The 12,472-nt window shown below is 41.9% G+C and overlaps 1 protein-coding gene across 7 annotated transcripts in view; it reads left to right on the plus strand.

Annotated features, from left to right (window-relative positions):
* The first annotated feature begins 4,653 nt into the window (after positions 1 to 4,653).
* The window catches only part of KLHL29 (kelch like family member 29), a 775,329-nt gene continuing 767,510 nt past the window's right edge, over positions 4,654 to 12,472 (plus strand). For 3 of the 7 annotated variants that reach the window (XM_033937815.1, XM_033937829.1, XM_033937828.1), the window contains exon 1: positions 4,654 to 4,752. The gene's annotated coding sequence lies outside the window, so the exon portion shown is untranslated. The remainder of the gene's footprint in view (positions 4,753 to 12,472) is intronic. The other 4 variants (XM_033937820.1, XM_033937817.1, XM_033937822.1 and 1 more) reach the window with 3 other exon arrangements.

A 12,472-nucleotide genomic window follows, 5' to 3' on the forward strand; every position in this document is an offset into this window, starting at 1 on the left:
ACAAGCTGCCACATCAATTTGCTGAATCGTGAGAACCCTCAATTCCCAGGAAGATCTTGGTGCGCTCCATGCCAGAGGCAACTTGCCAGTCTCTTCTGAACACTGCTATGATTCACTCTCTGTCAGTATCCCAGCATAGTGATGCAATGACCAAGACACCACTGGTCCAGTCTACCGCTGACCCATCTCTATACAACACCAGTACAGACTCAGAGTCTTCAGAGAGTTCTGAGTCGTATAGCTCCGACACATCTTCAGATACTTCTGACAGCCGGAGGGAGAGACACAGGCAAAGGCGACTTCTGCGGCATCATCGGTCATGACATTCAGCATGCTACAGGTGCAGATATAGAAAATCAAGCTGCAACTCTTCTAACATGTTGCATGGGAGGGAAAAAGGCTGAAGAGCCATCTCAAAGCATTCTGTGGCTCGGCACACTCGCCATTTTAAGTTGTGCTTTTTCAGGTGGTTTTTGCAGTAGCATTCTTTGCCACCTGTCAGGTAGGGGAGCTGGTGGATCCCTCCCAATCTGTGGTTGGGGCTCAAGGATTGCGGAGGCAGGATGTGGTACTAGAGGGCCATTGTTTGCAACTCCATATCTGATCAGAAAAGGCGAGGTGCATGGTGTGTGCTGAAAGGCAGTTGGAAGTTTGCCCTTGGCAATGTGAAGTGTGATTTAGACAATTGCAATCAGTGGGTGGTCTGTACTGGCTAGTTCATGCAACTGGCATGCCTTTACCACCATTCTAAAATGGGGTTTGGGGTGGCAGGGTTACGATCCATCACAATATGGGGCACACTCTTTTCAGATTGGGGCGGCATCTTATGCTGCTCATCAGGGTGCTTCGCCTTCATTGATCAAGCGTTTTGGGCGCTGGTGCTCAGAACAGTATAAGGGGTAAGTGCGGGATCCCGTTTAAGGCTGGAATGTCTTACAATTTCTTTTGTGTCAGTTTCTTTTCCACGTTCCTTACCTCTGGACATCTGTGTGTGGCTGTGTGGAGATTCACACGTATTCTGGGCTCATAAACATGCTTGTGAATCCCATTGGGGACCGAATATGGGACTGGTGGAGCATGGCATCAAGATTTGTTGGCATGCTATCTGGGGCATGTTCTGGGAACAAGTTGCTTTTCTTCTCATGTGTTTATTGTTATTCATCTGAAGGGTAATGATTTGTGTGGTATGAAATGGCTGATGTTAATTTGTCAAATTAAGGAAGACTTGTTGGCAGTTGCTTGATTTTTCTCTAATGCTCATAGTGTGTGGTCACACATTCTCCCTCGTAGATAATGGAAGGGAACACTTGACCATTGAACGGTTGCGGAAGTGACCATTGAACGGTTGCGGAAGTGGGCTAATGCGGAGGTCTTCGAATTTGTTTCAGTTTTTGGTGGGTTGGTTTTGGTACATGACTTGATTTCCACAGATTGTCCTGGCTTGTTTCGGCCTGAAGGAGTTCATTTATCTGATATTGGGCTGAATATATTTCTGAGCACTATTCAAAATTTGTTGGAAAGTTGTTTAGTCCAACATGTTATTTTGGCCGCAGCTTGGTGGGGGGAGCGATGACAAGTTAAGTTCTGTCACTGCTGGTGGCCAGGAATCCAGTATTGATCCCAGGTGTGGCTGGGAGAGCAGTTATGTTATATGGTGAGAAGGAATTACAATTTGGGCTCGTGGACGGTGCTGTCACGAGTGACAGGGTGGTGTGGTGACACCATAAGTCACCAAAGATTGAAAAAAAATATATTTAATGTGTAGAGCTAGTTCCAATACCAGATGACTCCCAGAACTTGCATATTCGCTATATGGATTAGGGTTATGAGTTAGGTTTTTACATGTTACATTACATTACATTACAGATTTCTATTCCGCCATTACCTTTCGGTTCAAAGCGGATTGCAAAAAGAGTTATGGAAGAAGGGTTACAAAGTTAGATCAGAGATAGTTTCCAAGAGAGGGATAAGAAGGATCAGGGGTTGGGGAGGGGATGGTAAGAAGGGGGTATTTGTGGTATTAAGCTTTGTTAAGGGATTTTTTGAAGAGTATAGTTTTTACTTCCTTTCTGAACATCTTGTAGTCTGGGGTTGTTATCAATAGGTTGGAGATTTGGTTATCTATTTTTGCTGCTTGAGTGGCTAGTAGGCCGTCGTATAGTTTTTTCTGTTTTACTTCTTTGATTGGGGGGTAAGTGAACGGAGTGTGTGTTTTTCTATGTCTGGTAGAGGTGGTTTGGATGAGGCTGTCTCCATTTATAGTTTTATGTTGAAGTTATATGCTAAAAGCAATGGTAATAAGTAAAGCTGTGGCCAATAAAAATTTTTGCCAAAGTTTGACTTTGAGTGGTGAGAATATTGAGGTGTGTGGTGGGAGAGTTACAGTAATGAGTGGCGTTGGTTTGAGTGCCAATGTTAATGAACACCATAGTTGTATTAATAGAAACATTGAGTCTGATCCCTTGGTTGAACACTGGAATGAGGCAGGGCATAGTGCTACAGAGTTAAAATTACTGGTGTTTAAGGTGTTCAAATCAAGACCAAGGGGAGGCAACATTGATTTTCTATTATTACAAGAAGAACAAAGAACTATTTACTAGTGCTGCCCGATTCACGATTCAAATCGATTCACCGATTCACTTCTGGTGAATCGATTCAAATCGATTTGTTTTCAAAGAAAATCGGATTTACTGATTTGTCAGCTCCCTTGCTAGAGACCCGTTTGGGCTTTCCATCTGCCACTGGAGTCCTTGCTTCTGATGTAACCTCCGGTGGCAGAGGGAAATCCCGAACAGGTCTATGCATGCAGATTGGCAGCAGCAAGGCTCTCTCGTTCCCGGGCATTAGTATTTCTCCTCTCCTCCCTGGCCAGGCAAAAGTGGCGGTAGCGAATGCAATTCACTACCCTGCTGCTACTCTGGGCGTCTTCTCCCCATTTAGCCACCCAAGCAGAAACAGGAAGTTTTCACTGAGGGCGGAATGCAGTGGAGAGAAGACACAAGGAGTGGTGGCAGGAGTAGATCACTAAATAACTACCGCCACCAACAACACGTTGTAACGTCAAAATAAAGGTAGATGGAGGGAGAGGGGAGATGGACTTGGGGGAGCTGGTGGTCTGGAGGAGAGTTGGGGAGAAGATGGGTGGGAGAAATGAATTTGTTGAAGGGGGGGAAGATGGGTGGTGGAGGATGCAGAAAGTTTGAATGTTCCATGTGCTAATGCAGTTGGGAGAGAGCCATGTACTTTAAGATAAGCGAGAAAGAGTAGATTGAAAACTGAACAATAATTATTGGTGAACAAATTTGTCAAGACTTTGTTGATTAAGGGGCAAACGAGTGTTTCCATGATGTGGGAACTTCATCAGTGGTTATGGTTTTGTAGCAAATGGAATAAAGAAAAAGCAGCAGCTTTAATGTGGAAATTTGAACCAGGATGTAGGAAAAGGATCTAGTAGAAAGGTAGTAGCCCTGGCAGAAGTGATAAATTGAAGATAGGTAGTGAACAAAATGACACCGAAATAACACCAAGAATGACCCAGTGAAGCATGAGAACTAAGTCCTAATTCAGAAGCATGTGAAGGGGAAGATAGATTCCATCAGTACCAATAAAGATATCAGAAAGAGTGATCAGCTGAGAACAAATTAGCTGTTGTAGGTCGCTGCTTTATATCAGAGATTTTAAAACTTAAGAATTCAGTAGTACTCAGATAAGGTGATGGAATTGTCCTTTTGACTCAAAATCGAATCCAAATAATTTTTCCTGAATCGGGCAGCACTGCTGTTTACCTTTTAAACTCTATCAGTCCTAAAAGGCTCATTCTTGAAGTAGACTTTAGACTTTTTATTAAGTTATTGTATTTTTATACATGGATTGTTTCTAGTAGTACACTTCTCCCTCCATATTTCAGCATTCGCAGTTTCGATTATTCACGGTTTTTAGCTTGCTGGCTCCTCCCCCCAAATTACATCAGCTTGCATAAAGAAATCGCTGATTCCAAGCGTTTACAGAGAAAATCGCTGATTCCCAGCACTTTGTTCACCGTGTTTTGTCTCTGCTTCAGAAACAGGCCAGGTCTCCCACCATGTTATTCGCAGTTTCACCATATTCGCAATGGTTTTTAATAGAAAACAGCAAATAACATAAAAAAGTTATTTGTGGTTTTTCAGTATTTGCGGTTCTGTTAATCCTCTATCACAGTGAATACGGAGGGAGAAGTGTATGTTTCTTTTGTGTGCGTGTGTGTGTCTTGTATTGCTTTTATTTACTGTATATTGCCCTCTGGCTCAATATTGATAGTTCATTTTATTTTTAGTGGTTGTTTATTTATTCATTTATATATTGTTTTAATTTAGCTTATTGATTTTATTACATTTCATTGCTGTTTCAATAAATAATTGCTGAGGTGTTTTATATTGCTGATCTAATTGCTTACTATAAGGATTGTTCTATTTTAATAGTCATGAGGAGTCAAAAACTTTTTTTTCTTCAGAAGTCCGTCTTTCACCTTCGATCTCTAAATCCTTTTCAGTTTTGAGTTGCAATAGAAAACTTTTCCAAGCTGGATAAGCTTTCAGCATGTCTCCCCGTCTCTATCATTCACAAAACAAGTACAGCAGTTCCTCCCTTGACAATCGGCTCACATTTACATATTCAGTAGCTGCTGACGTTCTATAGTTGCAACTGAGCATGCCCCAGTTTTCATTTCTTCCAGCCGTTTCAGACGGAAGGCGTTCATGCTGAGATCATTGTAGAGTGAGTACCGTACTTCAAGTCTTTGGACAGACGCAGCCTCTGCATGATTGTTTATTTGAGAGTTTACCATTTGACAAGTTTTCTGCCTTGGCTTGCTTTTATAGACATTTCACCCCGATATACATTTAGCTGTAGTGAACCTGGTGTGCCGATAGCTTTGTGCTGTTTTCAGACGCAGTTTGTGGACATACTGCTCCTGGCACTTCTTATCTTTTTGCCAATGGATTCTTAAAGTGCTTCTCTTTTTCTTTGACGCAAACAGTCTGTTTGGTTGTGTACAGCTCTGCATTTCTCTCTAAGCCCAGAGAGATCTTAATTAGTGTTTATATATATATTATTTTTTTTTTTAAAAAAAGAGTGGTTTCTTGGATACACTGCTATTGGCTCTTTTGTTATACAGCCTTATCTTTTACTAATGGATTCCTTTAGTGCTCTTTTCTTTAACACAGACCGGATAATTGTTGGGGTATAGCTTTGTATTTCTCTCCAGCCCAGAGTTCTTAATCAGTGTTGGGTTCTTAAAAGGGTGCTTTCACCTTTCTAGATAGACTCCACGGGGAGCCTGCTCGTTTACATTTCCAGTCTGCTTACTTATACATACCTTGGTTTCTCTTGTGAAGGACCGGCCGGTTCTCATTACCTTTTTTTTTTTTTTTTTTACATCAATAGAGCTTGTGCATGTAGCAATATATCTTGTTGCATAATTGTTTCAGGTGGCATAATTTTGTTGGCATTTGACTTGCTCTTGGGGTTTTTTTTTAGCTAATTGCATTTTTTTCCCCAAACGAACACGTTTGTGATATTTTGGCTCTCTAACAACTAAAGGTGAATATTGTCTAATTTCAGAATAATCTTGTATTGGAATATTTTACACACATCTATTAAATTGTCATGCATGGTGGGCTTTTATTAGCTTTTATTTTGCATTATCCTTGATTATCTTGATTTTTTTATCTTTTATGTTCTGTCTTTAGTAATATGTGACTTTTTGTGTATAATTTTATATAAAGATCTATGCACTTTTTTATATGCACTCTGTATATATATCTAATATATGTTATGGTCAATTTTGATTTATGCTTCTTTATATGTATTTGTTGAGCACATTGTTTTTTATGTATAATTTTGAATAAGTATGTTTTGCTTTGCTTGTAGTCTCCTGAGGAAGGTACTTTGCTGACAGTGTCAAGTCTGTTTTTTAATAAAGATCCCTTTTGGAAACATCTCATTTTCTCCCACTGTTTGTTGGCTTTGTATTTGCGTGGGAACCTTGACGCTCTCTACGTCGAGTACTCATACACGTTGCAGATTAGTGTCCCTACTAATTATTTTTAAACTGTTAAATGTTCTTTTTTTTTTTTATCATGCTTTTAGTTGCGCCGAGTTTAAAAGAGCAATGATGCTTAACTCTGATAACCCAACATAATCAGTGATAAGCATTTTTTTAAAAGTATACTACAGTGGGAGCATTGTCAGGAAAGTGATGGCATGATACTATTTTAATGCTTTATAATTAGTAAACTGCTTCTCGCATCTCCCATGATGAAAATTTTAAGTTAAAGGAAGAAACACTATTATAAGCATCTTGTTTATACAAGTGTTTGCATTCCTTTTAGTTTGTTTCCGCTCAGTTTTTTATTTTTCTTGGTAAGGTTATGAAGGTATCCTTTGCACTGATATGCAACAAATGGGAAGTAACATAATGTATCATGTTTGCAGAATGTTATATTACAAGCATGCTTTCCCCCCCCCCACTTAATAGCTTCATAAATAAGATATTGTTTACAGAGATGTACTATCATATAATAGGCAAAAGCTTGAAAAAAAAATCCTTTAGACCTTAAAATTTTAATTTGAGTGGCTCCAAACTGTAACCTTACTTGGAGCGGGGCCACATGCAAATGTACACGGCCCCGCAATTAATACGGCGGAGGGCGGGTTGAGATGTGCCGGTAAAGGGGCACCCCTCCTCTCTTTCTCCTTCTTGGCAACCTCGGCGGCCTCAGGGGAATGCCCGCCGCCGCGGCCATCGCACATGTGTGCGCTGGAACTCCTGGCCGATTCTTGGAGGAGAAGGGGGAATTTTAAAAACAAGCCCGCGATGCAGTGCCATGTTTTTTTTTTGGCTACCCCGGGCTTGAGAAACAGCTGTCCTTTTTCCCTTGTCTGAGACAACTTGCCCCAGCACACCACAATTGACGGGAGATGGCAAGGGAAGAAAAACCAGTCGGCACTAGCTCCTCTCCTGGAAGTCTCTTCAGCAAGATCGGGAAGTATCTTTGGCTGCACAGCCTGGGTGAGCCTCCTTCCTGCAGCAGAGATGATGCTGCTCCAAGAGGTGAGGAAACCGCGTTCCGTGGGCTTTTTGTGGGTGGTTAACAGAAAATGAGAAAAAAACCAAAACCCTTTTATCCCAGGCAGGAGTCGGACCGAAATAGCTGGATCAATTTGAAGGGGCTGGAAACAAAGCAGTGCAGTGGAACAAAACCAGAACAGGGCAATGCTTATTAAACACAGCACTGTGGTGCAGAGGTTTTATGCACTGTGCCTGAAGTCAGAACGTTGTAAGTTCAAATCCCGGTTGAGGCTTACTAATTCTAAAAGTGCCCTGTAATGGGCATTAATCTTTTACATGTTTCCTACCTTAAATTAGGTCAGGCCTTGTCGATTTTACTACAGCCCTCTGAGCCTTAACGCTGTTTGATGGGTTAATTTTATTTCATTCTCGGTTCCTATGCCCCGAGTGTTCCTAACTTTTAGTGCAGCCCGGCTTGCCTACAAACGGTAGTGCTGGCTAACTTTGCTGCAGTTTCCCTAGCTCACCCCTATAGAGCTTGTTATCTGTACACAGTCTCACTTGCCTACATAGTGTGTAGCCCTCACTAAATTTGTTGCGGTCTTTCTACCCCTGCCCAGTAGGGTTGGCACATTTTATTGTAATCATGCTTGCCTATGTGCATTAGTGCTTTCTAGCTCTTTTACTGCCTCGGTGGCCATGTCCTAGTGCTCGCTAACATTCTAAGGCATTCTAATCTTAGGCCAGGCCTGCCAACTATAGATATGAGCAATGGGTTCAATAAATAAGCAGATAAAGAAATTGAGGGTTACCTTAATAAGCATCTCTCTAATGTGCCAGATCCTTACCCCAAAAGGGCAGACACACTAGAGCATGGGTACTATGTTGACCTCAGTCAATATATATATAGAAGCTTGGTTGCCAATGCATGCATGTTACCCATGACATCTTGCTGCTTTGTGTCCTCAGGAGTCAGTTCCGTGCACTGGCATAGATGCCTCCCAACACCATTGACACAAAATGTCCACTGACCCTGGCTCTGCTCTGCCATGCAAGACGCTCATTCCGCACATACGGGGACTCTGAATACCCACAGAATTGCAGATGGCCACGCCCAGCACCCTCAGCCTAGATCCACCAGTATACACAAGCCACTGCATCGATTTGCTGACTTGTGGGACCCACCAATCCCCAGGGACATCCTTGAACATTCTATTACAGAGGGCCCGCGTCAGCCGTTAACAGCATCTGCTACTAATTCCTTACCATCTCATTCATCTACATTATGACCGCAGGACACAGCTGTCACCAATCCTCCAGCCTATTATGACAGTCAACTATACCATATCCAAATATAGTACAGACTGAGTCTCCAGAAAGTCCAACATCAGACACCTTCAATACGTCCAAAAGCCACCGGGAGAGGTATAGACACAGAAGGCACTGGCGACATCATTGCTCATGACATTCCACACAATACCGATGCATACATAGGATATCTATCCGCCAGATTTCATTGCGATCCCGTAACCACCGCTCACTTGACAGGTCGTAAAAAAGAAAGAAAAAATGGAAGACCAACAGGAATCAACAAGCACATCTGGACAGGCTGCACGGCACCACATCTATTCACCCAATGTCCAAAAAAGTCCCCTGCTAAACAAGGACAACAGTCTAAACCCCTTAGAAGCTGGGAGACTTTGCCTAGTAGATGCCAGAACACCGAGGCTATGCATCACAAGGGAAGCACCCCGTATCCCTAGTTGCCATGCTCCCATTCCTCTCCTTGTATCCCCATCAACAGACTGCTGAACTGTAGAGAAAAAGGACGCTTTTACTTTGGTAAGTGTATGCCAGTGGATTGTTCTGTATCGTGCTCAATCTTTGAAAAGTTTAGTTCCTTCAGAACTAAGCTGTCTCCAGTTGTATACTACCTGGACGACTTCCTCTTTGTAGGTCCTGTCAACACATCTGTATGCAATACATTGCTAACCCAATTCCAGGTGTTAGCTATGGAGTTCGGAGTGCCCTTTTTCAAGGAAAAGACAATGGCTAAAAAATTGACATTGTGACAGATACAGGCACTGTTGGGGGACACTAAATTTTGCCTGTTGGGTAATCCCAATGGGAAGACCCTTTTTACATTACTTAGCCTTGGCTACCTCAGGACTAAGGGGCATCACCACCTGAGGTTGACAAATGCGATCAAACAGGATCTCAAATTATGGCAAATAATTTCTAGCTGAATATAATGGTGTTTCAGTCTAGCAGTCACTTCCGGTAACTAATACAGACCTCCATCTCTTTACAGATGCCACTAGATCTCTTCCAGGGAGCCTGGTGTGCTTCCCCATGGCCACAAGCATGGCATGAGTGAGGTCTCGCTAAGAATATTACCCTGTTGGAATTATTCCATGTTGTAGTGGCAACATATTTGTGGGGTGACAAATTAGCTAACAGGAGAGTTTTGTTCTGCTCTGATAACACTACACTTGTGTCGGTCATTAATACCTTGCTTCCAAATGCCTAAGGGTAGCTGAACTGGTTAGGATCTTAGTCCTGCAATGCCTATGACTCAATATTACAATTAGAGCATGGCACATACCAGACACTACTAACACTATAGCTGATATGCTTTCACGTTTCAATTGGCCTCTTTTCTGGCAGCTCGCCCCAACAGCAGATGATGCTGGCCTATCAATTCCAGAGATTCTGTGGACAATTGGAACAGACACATGAACGCCCTCTTACATCAGTCCCTGGCTCCTTCCACTTGGACAGCCTACCAACGGTCATTCAGGACAGTGGGAACATTTTTGTTATCTTGGGGCTGAATTCCCGGTCCTGTCCTGGATAGAATGATGGAGAGAGAGACACGGAAAAAAAGGCAGACAGACACTGGGAGGGAGAGAGACAGAAAGAAAGAAAGAATGACAGACAACAGCCAAGGAAAGAGACAAAAATAAAGAAAGACGGATAGAAAGCGGCCAAGGAGAGAGACAGAAAGAAAGAAAGACAGACAGCGGCCAAGGAGAGAAAGAGAGAAAAAGAAAGACAGATAGACTCAGGGGTCAAGGAGGGAGAGAGACAGAAAGAAAGAAACAGACAGACAGCAGCCAAGGAGAGAGAGAGAGACAGAAAGAAAGTGCTACTGCTGGACAGGGGGAGCAGAAAAGGGGTTGTGGTGGACAGCCGAGGAGAGACAGACAGACAGAAAGTGGCCAAAGAGAGAGAGAGAAAGAAAGAAAGACAGGCACACATGTATTCTAGCACCCATTAATGTAACGGGCTTAAAGACTAGTTGTTAATAAAGCTGCAGCCATATGTTAATTCCAGAAAAAGAGACATCTCCATGTGTTTTCATCGCATGATAATGCAATGAGGCTACATTGTCGGGCATTCCCGACTGCCTATGTTATTGCATACGTCTTGATTCCTGTTGAAGTAAAGAAGGCTTCCAAGTATTAATTTCAGTAGATCAGCATTCGATTTAGATCCAGAAACTGTTCAACTCGTAATTTAAAGTAGATCTTTGCATGAAAAGGTGGCCTATCTTGTCAATCTTGTATTGTTTTATTTGGTGAATACGTTTACAGGCAGGAACTGTGTTTATATATTTCAATGTGTGAAATGTGTATATTATTTGCTTTGTGTCATATTTTGGCTTTGTGCTTAAGTGGAAGAAGACTCCCCCCCCCCCCCTTTACTAAACTGCGATAGCAGTTATTAGCGCAGGGAGCTGTGTTGAATGCTCTGCGCTGCTCTCGACTTTCATAGGAACTCTATGAGCGTCGGGAGCTGCGCAGAGCATTCAGCACGGCTCCCTGCGCTAATAACTGCTTTCGCGGTTTAGTAAAGGGGGGGATTATTTAGCAAGCTATGATTTAACTTTCTCCAAGCTCTGTTTGATCAATATGTAAAAACACTTTTTAGTGGTTTGGTCATCATATGTTTTCTGTTTGTCTATAGGGGATTTATTTTCAAATACAGAAATGTCAGCCAACGAGTTCTAGGCAATACCTCTTCTTTTTATTTTTTTTATTGAAGAGATGCAGTATTTCTCACAAGCTGTCAAGTGTGATACTGCCTCCTTCATATCTCTGCAAAATTGCAGAGATGAGGAGAGAAGATCAGCTCTGGAGATGTAGTCGCAAATGCGCTATCTTTTTATTATTATTGGAAAATCCTATCATTTGCAGCTTGTTTTCTGACCTGTATTTAAGTGGATTCAAATGATGGATGACTGCATTATTTCATTTCTAAAAACTTGATTACACCTATTTTTTGTAAGAAGCTTTCCGTTCAGAAACTTTGTTGTGCTAAGAATCAAACCAGTTGCTTGAGTCTAATTTTGTATGTGTGTGTTCTAAAGTCTTGGCAGCTGAAATTTCATTGAATAATGAAACCCAGGAGACTGTACCCTTCTGGGTGCATAGTGTATCTTAGGTAAGATGTACTGCTGTTGGCATAGTAATGATTGGATTAATTAAAGGTTACCGGTGTTTGTTCCCTTTTGTACTAGAGACAGAATGCAGTTTTATCACTTTTCTACCTGTAAGCTGTATGAGGCAAAAACAAGTATATGCTGTTTATTCAAAATAGGAAATTTTATACTTTTAATCAAGCAGGAATTCCATAACCAGGAATTCCTTTCCTACAAGAATTGCACATCAAAACAAGTGATCTATTCTAAATAGAAATTATATATATGCACATACGTGAAGTTTTGCAGGCTAAAATTTAGTAGTAGTTTAAAAAAAAAAAAGAACAAAAAGAACATAAGAGTTGCCACTGCTGGGTCAGACTAGTGGTCCATCATGCCCAGCAGTCTGCGGCAGCCCTTAGATCAAAGACCAGTGCCCTAACCGAGAGTAGCCTTACCTGCGTTCGTTCTGGTTCAGCAGGAACTTGTCTAACATTGTCTTGAATCCCTGGAGGGTGTTTTCCCCTATAACAGCCTCTGAAAGAGCGTTCCAGTTTTCTACCACTCTGTGGGTGAAGAAGAACTTCCTTACGTTTGTACAGAATCTATCCCCTTTTAACTTCAGAGAGTGCCCTCTCGTTCTCTCTACCTTGGAGAGGGTGAACAACCTGTCTTTATCTACTAAGTCCTTGAATGTTTCGATCATGTCCCCTCTCAGTCTCTTCTTTTCAAGGGAGAAGAGGCCCAGTTTCTCCAGTCTCTCATTGTACGGCAACTCCTCCAGCCCCTTAACCATTTTAGTCGCTCTTCTCTGGACCCTCTGTGTTCTCTGACATTGTTCTTAAAAAATTAGCCAAATGTAATCCAAAGATCACTTAGCAATGCAGAACAACAAAAGCAGTTGTGCCCAGATTAAAAAAAAAAAAATCACAAAGATGCCATTTTACTAAAGCTTACCCCCTCTTTTACTAAGGTGTGCTAACCGATTAGTGCACGCTAAA

Source organism: Geotrypetes seraphini, chromosome 3 (assembly GCF_902459505.1).
Source record: "Geotrypetes seraphini chromosome 3, aGeoSer1.1, whole genome shotgun sequence".
Lineage (NCBI taxonomy): Eukaryota > Metazoa > Chordata > Amphibia > Gymnophiona > Dermophiidae > Geotrypetes > Geotrypetes seraphini.